Raw genomic sequence first — 9418 nt, forward strand, 5'->3', positions numbered from 1 at the left:
CATCCTGTGGGGAACAAATTCTGTGGGGCGCACATCCTGCGGCGCAAATCCTGCTGCGCACATAAATAAAAATAATATTAAAACATTTTTACAAAAAAAAATATTTAAATCAAATTAATAAAAAAACTGTCCTTGCACATCCTGTGGGGCGCAAATTCTGTGGGGCGCACATCCTGCGGCGCAAATCCTGCTGCGCACATGAATAAAAATAATATTAAAACATTTTTACAAAAAAAAATATTTAAATCAAATTAATAAAAAAACTGTCCTTGCACATCCTGTGGGGCGCACATCCAGCTACGCACATTAATATAAAAATAATATTAAAAACAATTTACAATTTTTTCGTTTTTAAATCAAATTAATAAAAAAACTGTGCTTGCACATCCTGTGGGGCGCAAATTCTGTGGGGCGCACATCCTGCGGCGCACATCCTGCTGTGCACATGAATAAAAATAATATTAAAACATTTTTACAAAAAAATATATTTAAATCAAATAAATAAAATAACTGTGCTTGCACATCCTGTGGGGCGAAAATTCTGTGGGGCGCACATCATGCGGCGCACATCCTGCGAAACACATCCTGCTGCGCACATAAAGTAAAATAATATTAAAACATTTTTACAAAAAAAATGTTTTAAACCAAATTACTAAAAAAACTGTGCTTGCACATCCTGCGAAACACATCCTGCTGCACACATAAATTAAGATAATATTAAAACATTTTTACAAAAAAAAATATTTAAATCAAATATAAAAAAAACTGTGCTTGCACATCCTGTGGGGCGCACATCCTGCGGCGCACATCCTGCTGCGCACATAAATTAAAATAATATTAAAACATTTTTACAAAAAAAAATATTTAAATCAAATTAATAAAAAAACTGTGCTTGCACATCCTGTGGGGCGCAAAATCTGTGGGGCGCACATCCTGCAGCGCACATCCTGCTGCGCACATAGATAAAAATGATATTAAAAAAAACTTACAATTTAAAAAAAAAATCAAATTAATAAAAAAACTGTGCTTGCACATCCTGTTGGGCGTAAATTATGTGGGGCGCACATCATGCAGCGCACATCCTGCTGCGCACATGATTAAAAATAATATTAAAACATTTTTACAAAAAAAATATTTAAATCAAATTAATAAAAAAACTGTCCTTGCACATCCTGTGGGGCGCAAATTCTGTGGGGCGCACATCCTGCGGCGCACATAAATAAAAATAATATTAAAAACAAATTACAATTTTTTTTTTTAAATCAAATTAATAAAAAAACTGTCCTTGCACATCCTGTGGGGCTCAAATTCTGTGGGGCGCACATCCTGCGGCGCACATCCTGCTGCGCACATAAATTAAAAAAATATTAAAACATTTTTACAAAAAAAAATATTTAAATCAAATTAATAAAAAAACTGTGCTTGCACATTCTCTGGGGCGGAAATTCTGTGGGGCGCACATCCTGCGGCGCACATCCTGCTGCGCACATAAATAAAAATAATATTAAAAACAAATTACAATTTTTTTTTTTTAAATCAAATTAATAAAATAAACTGTGCTTGCACATCCTGTGGGGCGCAAATTATGTGGGGCGCACATCCTGCAGCGCACATAAATAAAAATAATATTAAAAACAAATTACAATTTTTTTTTTTAAATCAAATTAATAAAAAAACTGTCCTTGCACATCCTGTGGGGCGCACATCCTGCGGCGCACATCCTGCGGCGCAAATCCTGCTGCGCACATGACTAAAAATAATATTAAAACATTTTTACAAAAAAATTTTTTTAAATCAAATTAATAAAAAAACTGTGCTTGCACATCCTGTGGGGGACAAATTCTGTGGGGCGCACATCCTGCTGCGCACATAAATAAAAATAATATTAAAAACAAATTACAATTTTTTTTTTAAATCAAATTAATAAAAAAACTGTGCTTGCACATCCTGTGGGGCGCAAATTCTGTGGGGCGCACATCCTGCGGCGCACATCCTGCGGCGCACATCCTGCTGCGCACATAAATAAAAATAATATTAAAAACAAATTACAATTTTTTTTTTAAAATTTAATTAATAAAAAAACTGTCCTTGCACATCCTGTGGGGCGCAAATTCTGTGGGGCGCACATCCTGCGGCGCACATCCTGCTGCGCACATAAATAAAAATAATATTAAAACATTTTTACAAAAAAAAATATTTAAATCAAATTAATAAAAAAACTGTGCTTGCATATCCTGTGGGGCGCAAATTCTGTGGGGCGCACATCCTGTGGCGCACATCCTGCTGCGCACATAAATAAAAATAATATTAAAACATTTTTACAAAAAAAAATATTTAAATCAAATTAATAAAAAAACTGTGCTTGCACATCCTGTGGGGCGCAAATTCTGTGGGGCGCACATCCTGCGGCGCACATCCTGCTGCGCACATAAGTCAAAATAATATTAAAAAAAATTTACAATTTTTTTTTTTTAAATCAAATTAATAAAAAAACTGTGCTTGCACATCCTGTGGGGCGCAAATTCTGTGGGGCGCACATCCTGCGGCGCAAATCCTGCTGCGCACATGAATAAAAATAATATTAAAACATTTTTACAAAAAAAATATTTAAATCAAATTAATAAAAAAACTGTCCTTGCACATGGGGCGCAAATTCTGTCGGGCTCACATCCTGCGGCACACATCCTGCTGCGCACATAAATAAAAATAATATTAAAACATTTTTACAAAAAAAAATATTTTAATCAAATTAATAAAAAAACTGTGCTTGCACATCCTGTGGGGCGCAAATTCTGTGGGGCGCACATCCTGCTGCGCACATAAATAAAAATAATATTAAAAACAATTTACAATTTTTTTTTTTAAAATCAAATTAATAAACAAACTGTGCTTGCACATCCTGTGGGGCGCAAATTCTGTGGGGCGCACATCCTGCGGCGCACATCCTGCTGCGCACATAAATAAAAATAATATTAAAACATTTTTACAAAAAAAAATATTTAAATCAAATTAATAAAAAAACTGTCCTTGCACATCCTGTGGGGCGCAAATTCTGTGGGGCGCACATCCTGCGGCGCAAATCCTGCTGCGCACATGAATAAAAGTAATATTAAAACATTTTTACAAAAAAAACATATTTAAATCAAATTAATAAAAAAACTGTGCTTGCACATCCTGTGGGGCGCAAATTCTGTGGGGCAAACATCCTGCGGCGCACATAAATAAAAATAATATTAAAAACAATTTACAATTTTTTTTTTTAAAATCAAATTAATAAACAAACTGTGCTTGCACATCCTGTGGGGCGCAAATTCTGTGGGGCGCACATCCTGCGGCGCACATCCTGCTGCGCACATAAATAAAAATAATATTAAAACATTTTTACAAAAAAAAATATTTAAATCAAATTAATAAAAAAACTGTCCTTGCACATCCTGTGGGGCGCAAATTCTGTGGGGCGCACATCCTGCTGCGCAAATCCTGCTGCGCACATGAATAAAAGTAATATTAAAACATTTTTACAAAAAAAACATATTTAAATCAAATTAATAAAAAAACTGTGCTTGCACATCCTGTGGGGCGCAAATTCTGTGGGGCAAACATCCTGCGGCGCACATCCTGCTGCGCACATAAATAAAAATAATACTAAAACATTTTTTTCAAAAAAAAATATTTAAAACAAATTAATAAAAAAACTGCTTGCACATCCTGCTGCGAACATAAATAAAAATAATATTAAAAACAAATTACAATTTTTTTTTTTAAATCAAATTAATAAAAAAACTGTCCTTGCACATCCTGTGGGGCGCAAATTCTGTGGGGCGCACATCCTGCGGCGCAAATCCTGCTGCGCACATGAATAAAAATAATATTAAAACATTTTTACAAAAAAAAATATTTAAATCAAATTAATAAAAAAACTGTCCTTGCACATCCTGTGGGGCGCACATCCAGCTACGCACATTAATATAAAAATAATATTAAAAACAATTTACAATTTTTTCGTTTTTAAATCAAATTAATAAAAAAACTGTGCTTGCACATCCTGTGGGGCGCAAATTCTGTGGGGCGCACATCCTGCGGCGCACATCCTGCTGTGCACATGAATAAAAATAATATTAAAACATTTTTACAAAAAAATATATTTAAATCAAATAAATAAAATAACTGTGCTTGCACATCCTGTGGGGCGAAAATTCTGTGGGGCGCACATCATGCGGCGCACATCCTGCGAAACACATCCTGCTGCGCACATAAAGTAAAATAATATTAAAACATTTTTACAAAAAAAATGTTTTAAACCAAATTACTAAAAAAACTGTGCTTGCACATCCTGCGAAACACATCCTGCTGCACACATAAATTAAGATAATATTAAAACATTTTTACAAAAAAAAATATTTAAATCAAATATAAAAAAAACTGTGCTTGCACATCCTGTGGGGCGCACATCCTGCGGCGCACATCCTGCTGCGCACATAAATTAAAATAATATTAAAACATTTTTACAAAAAAAAATATTTAAATCAAATTAATAAAAAAACTGTGCTTGCACATTCTCTGGGGCGGAAATTCTGTGGGGCGCACATCCTGCGGCGCACATCCTGCTGCGCACATAAATAAAAATAATATTAAAAACAAATTACAATTTTTTTTTTTTAAATCAAATTAATAAAATAAACTGTGCTTGCACATCCTGTGGGGCGCAAATTATGTGGGGCGCACATCCTGCGGCGCACATAAATAAAAATAATATTAAAAACAAATTACAATTTTTTTTTTTAAATCAAATTAATAAAAAAACTGTCCTTGCACATCCTGTGGGGCGCACATCCTGCGGCGCACATCCTGCGGCGCAAATCCTGCTGCGCACATGACTAAAAATAATATTAAAACATTTTTACAAAAAAAAATATTTAAATCAAATTAATAAAAAAACTGTGCTTGCACATCCTGTGGGGCGCAAATTCTGTGGGGCGCACATCCTGCGGCGCACATCCTGCTGCGCACATGAATAAAAATAATATTAAAACATTTTTACAAAAAAAATATTTAAATCAAATTAATAAAAAAACTGTGCTTGCACATCCTGTGGGGCGCAAATTCTGTGGGGCGCACATCCTGCGGCGCACATCCTGCGGCGCACATCCTGCTGCGCACATAAATAAAAATAATATTAAAAACAAATTACAATTTTTTTTTTAAAATTTAATTAATAAAAAAACTGTCCTTGCACATCCTGTGGGGCGCAAATTCTGTGGGGCGCACATCCTGCGGCGCACATCCTGCTGCGCACATAAATAAAAATAATATTAAAACATTTTTACAAAAAAAAATATTTAAATCAAATTAATAAAAAAACTGTGCTTGCATATCCTGTGGGGCGCAAATTCTGTGGGGCGCACATCCTGTGGCGCACATCCTGCTGCGCACATAAATAAAAATAATATTAAAACATTTTTACAAAAAAAAATATTTAAATCAAATTAATAAAAAAACTGTGCTTGCACATCCTGTGGGGCGCAAATTCTGTGGGGCGCACATCCTGCGGCGCACATCCTGCTGCGCACATAAGTCAAAATAATATTAAAAAAAATTTACAATTTTTTTTTTTTAAATCAAATTAATAAAAAAACTGTGCTTGCACATCCTGTGGGGCGCAAATTCTGTGGGGCGCACATCCTGCGGCGCAAATCCTGCTGCGCACATGAATAAAAATAATATTAAAACATTTTTACAAAAAAAAATATTTAAATCAAATTAATAAAAAAACTGTGCTTGCACATCCTGTGGGGCGCAAATTCTGTGGGGCGCACATCCTGCTGCGAACAAAAATAAAAATAATATTAAAAACAAATTACAATTTTTTTTTTTAAATTGAATTAATAAAAAAACTGTGCTTGCACATCCTGTGGGGCGCAAATTCTGTTGGGCGCACATCCTGCGGCGCACATCCTGCTGAGCACATAAATAAAAATAATATTAAAAACAAATTACAATTTTTTTTTTTAAATCAAATTAATAAAAAAACTGTCCTTGCACATCCTGTGGGGCGCAAATTATGTGGGGCGCACATCCTGCGGCGCACATCCTGCTGCGCACATAAATAAAAATAATATTAAAACATTTTTACAAAAAAAATATTTAAATCAAATTAATAAAAAAACTGTCCTTGCACATGGGGCGCAAATTCTGTCAGGCTCACATCCTGCGGCACACATCCTGCTGCGCACATAAATAAAAATAATATTAAAACATTTTTACAAAAAAAAATATTTTAATCAAATTAATAAAAAAACTGTGCTTGCACATCCTGTGGGGCGCAAATTCTGTGGGGCGCACATCCTGCTGCGCACATAAATAAAAATAATATTAAAAACAATTTACAATTTTTTTTTTTAAAATCAAATTAATAAACAAACTGTGCTTGCACATCCTGTGGGGCGCAAATTCTGTGGGGCGCACATCCTGCGGCGCACATCCTGCTGCGCACATAAATAAAAATAATATTAAAACATTTTTACAAAAAAAAATATTTAAATCAAATTAATAAAAAAACTGTCCTTGCACATCCTGTGGGGCGCAAATTCTGTGGGGCGCACATCCTGCGGCGCAAATCCTGCTGCGCACATGAATAAAAGTAATATTAAAACATTTTTACAAAAAAAACATATTTAAATCAAATTAATAAAAAAACTGTGCTTGCACATCCTGTGGGGCGCAAATTCTGTGGGGCAAACATCCTGCGGCGCAAATCCTGCTGCGCACATAAATAAAAATAATACTAAAACATTTTTTTCAAAAAAAAATATTTAAAACAAATTAATAAAAAAACTGCTTGCACATCCTGCTGCGAACATAAATAAAAATAATATTAAAAACAAACTACAAAAATTTTTTTTTAAATCAAATTAATAAAAAAACTGTGCTTGCACATCCTGTGGGGCGCAAATTATGTGGGGCGCACATCCACCAGCGCACATCCTGCTGCGCACATAAATCAAAATAATATTAAAAACAAATTACAATTTTTTTTTTTAAATCAAATTAATAAAAAAACTGTCCTTGCAAATTCTGTGGGGCGCACATCCTGCGGCGCACATCCTGCTGCGCACATGAATAAAAATAATATTAAAACATTTTTACAAAAAAATATATTTAAATCAAATTAATAAAAAAACTGTGCTTGCACATCCTCTGGGGCGCAAATTCTGTGGGGCGCACATCCTGCGGCGCACATCCTGCTGCGCACATAAATAAAAATAATATTAAAAAAAATTTACAATTTTTTTTTTTTAAATCAAATTAATAAAAAAACTGTGCTTGCACATCCTGTGGGGCGCAAATTCTGTGGGGCGCACATCCTGCGGCGCACATCCTGCTGCGCACATAAATAAAAATAATATTAAAAACAAATTACATTTTTTTTTTTTAAATCAAATTAATAAAAAAACTGTCCTTGCACATCCTGTGGGGCGCACATCCTGCGGCGCACATCCTGCTGCGCACATAAATAAAAATAATATTAAAAACAAATTACAATTTTTTTTTTTAAATCAAATTAATAAAAAAACTCCTTGAACATCCTGTGGGGCGCAAATTCTGTGGGGCGCACATCCTGCGGCGCACATCCTGCTGCGCACATAAATCAAAATAATATTAAAACATTTTTACAAAAATCTTTTTTTAAATCAAATTTATAAAAAAACTGTGCTTGCACATCCTGTGGGGCGCAAATTATGTTTGGCGCACATCCACCAGCGCACATCCTGCTGCGCACATGAATAAAAATAATATTAAAACATTTTTACAAAAAAATATATTTAAATCAAATTAATAAAAAAACTTTGCTTGCACATCCTCTGGGGCGCAAATTCTGTGGGGCGCACATCCTGCGGCGCACATCCTGCTGCGCACATAAATAAAAATAATATTAAAAAAAATTTACAATTTTTTTTTTTTAAATCAAATTAATAAAAAAACTGTGCTTGCACATCCTGTGGGGCGCAAATTCTGTGGGGCGCACATCCTGCGGCGCACATCCTGCTGCGCACATGAATAAAAATAATATTAAAATATTTTTACAAAAAAATACATTTAAATCAAATTAATAAAAAAACTGTGCTTGCACATCCTGTGGGGCGCAAATTCTGTGGGGCGCACATCCTGCGGCGCACATCCTGCTGCGCACATAAATAAAAATAATATTAAAAACAAATTACAATTTTTTTTTTTAAATCAAATTAATAAAAAAACTGTCCTTGCACATCCTGTGGGGCGCACATCCTGCGGCGCACATCCTGCTGCGCACATAAATAAAAATAATATTAAAAACAAATTACAATTTTTTTTTTTAAATCAAATTAATAAAAAAACTCCTTGCACATCCTGTGGGGCGCAAATTCTGTGGGGCGCACATCCTGCGGCGCACATCCTGCTGCGCACATGAATCAAAATAATATTAAAACATTTTTACAAAAATCTTTTTTTAAATCAAATTTATAAAAAAACTGTGCTTGCACATCCTGTGGGGCGCAAATTATGTTTGGCGCACATCCACCAGCGCACATCCTGCTGCGCACATAAATAAAAATAATATTAAAACATTTTTACAAAAAAAAATATTTAAATCAAATTAATAAAAAAAGCTGTCCTTGCACATCTTGTGGGGCGAAAATTCTGTGGGGTGCACATCCTGTGGCGCACATCCTGCTGCACACATAAATAAAAATAATATTAAAAACAAAATACAATTTTTTTTTTAAATCAAATTAATAAAAAAACTGTGCTTGCACATCCTGTGGGGCGCAAATTCTGTGGGGCGCACATCCTGCGGCGCACATCCTGCTGCGCACATAAATAATAATAATATTAAAACATTTTTACAAAAAAAAATATTTAAATCAAATTAATAAAAAAACTGTCCTTGCACATGGGGCGCAAATTCTGTCGGGCTCACATCCTGCGGCACACATCCTGCTGCGCACATAAATAAAAATAATATTAAAACATTTTTACAAAAAAAAATATTTTAATCAAATTAATAAAAAAACTGTGCTTGCACATCCTGTGGGGCGCAAATTCTGTGGGGCGCACATCCTGCTGCGCACATAAATAAAAATAATATTAAAAACAATTTACAATTTTTTTTTTTAAAATCAAATTAATAAACAAACTGTGCTTGCACATCCTGTGGGGCGCAAATTCTGTGGGGCGCACATCCTGCGGCGCACATCCTGCTGCGCACATAAATAAAAATAATATTAAAACATTTTTACAAAAAAAAATATTTAAATCAAATTAATAAAAAAACTGTCCTTGCACATCCTGTGGGGCGCAAATTCTGTGGGGCGCACATCCTGCGGCGCAAATCCTGCTGCGCACATGAATAAAAGTAATATTAAAACATTTTTACAAA

Source organism: Pleuronectes platessa, unplaced genomic scaffold, assembly GCF_947347685.1.
Source record: "Pleuronectes platessa unplaced genomic scaffold, fPlePla1.1 scaffold_38, whole genome shotgun sequence".
In the NCBI taxonomy this organism is placed as follows: domain Eukaryota; kingdom Metazoa; phylum Chordata; class Actinopteri; order Pleuronectiformes; family Pleuronectidae; genus Pleuronectes; species Pleuronectes platessa.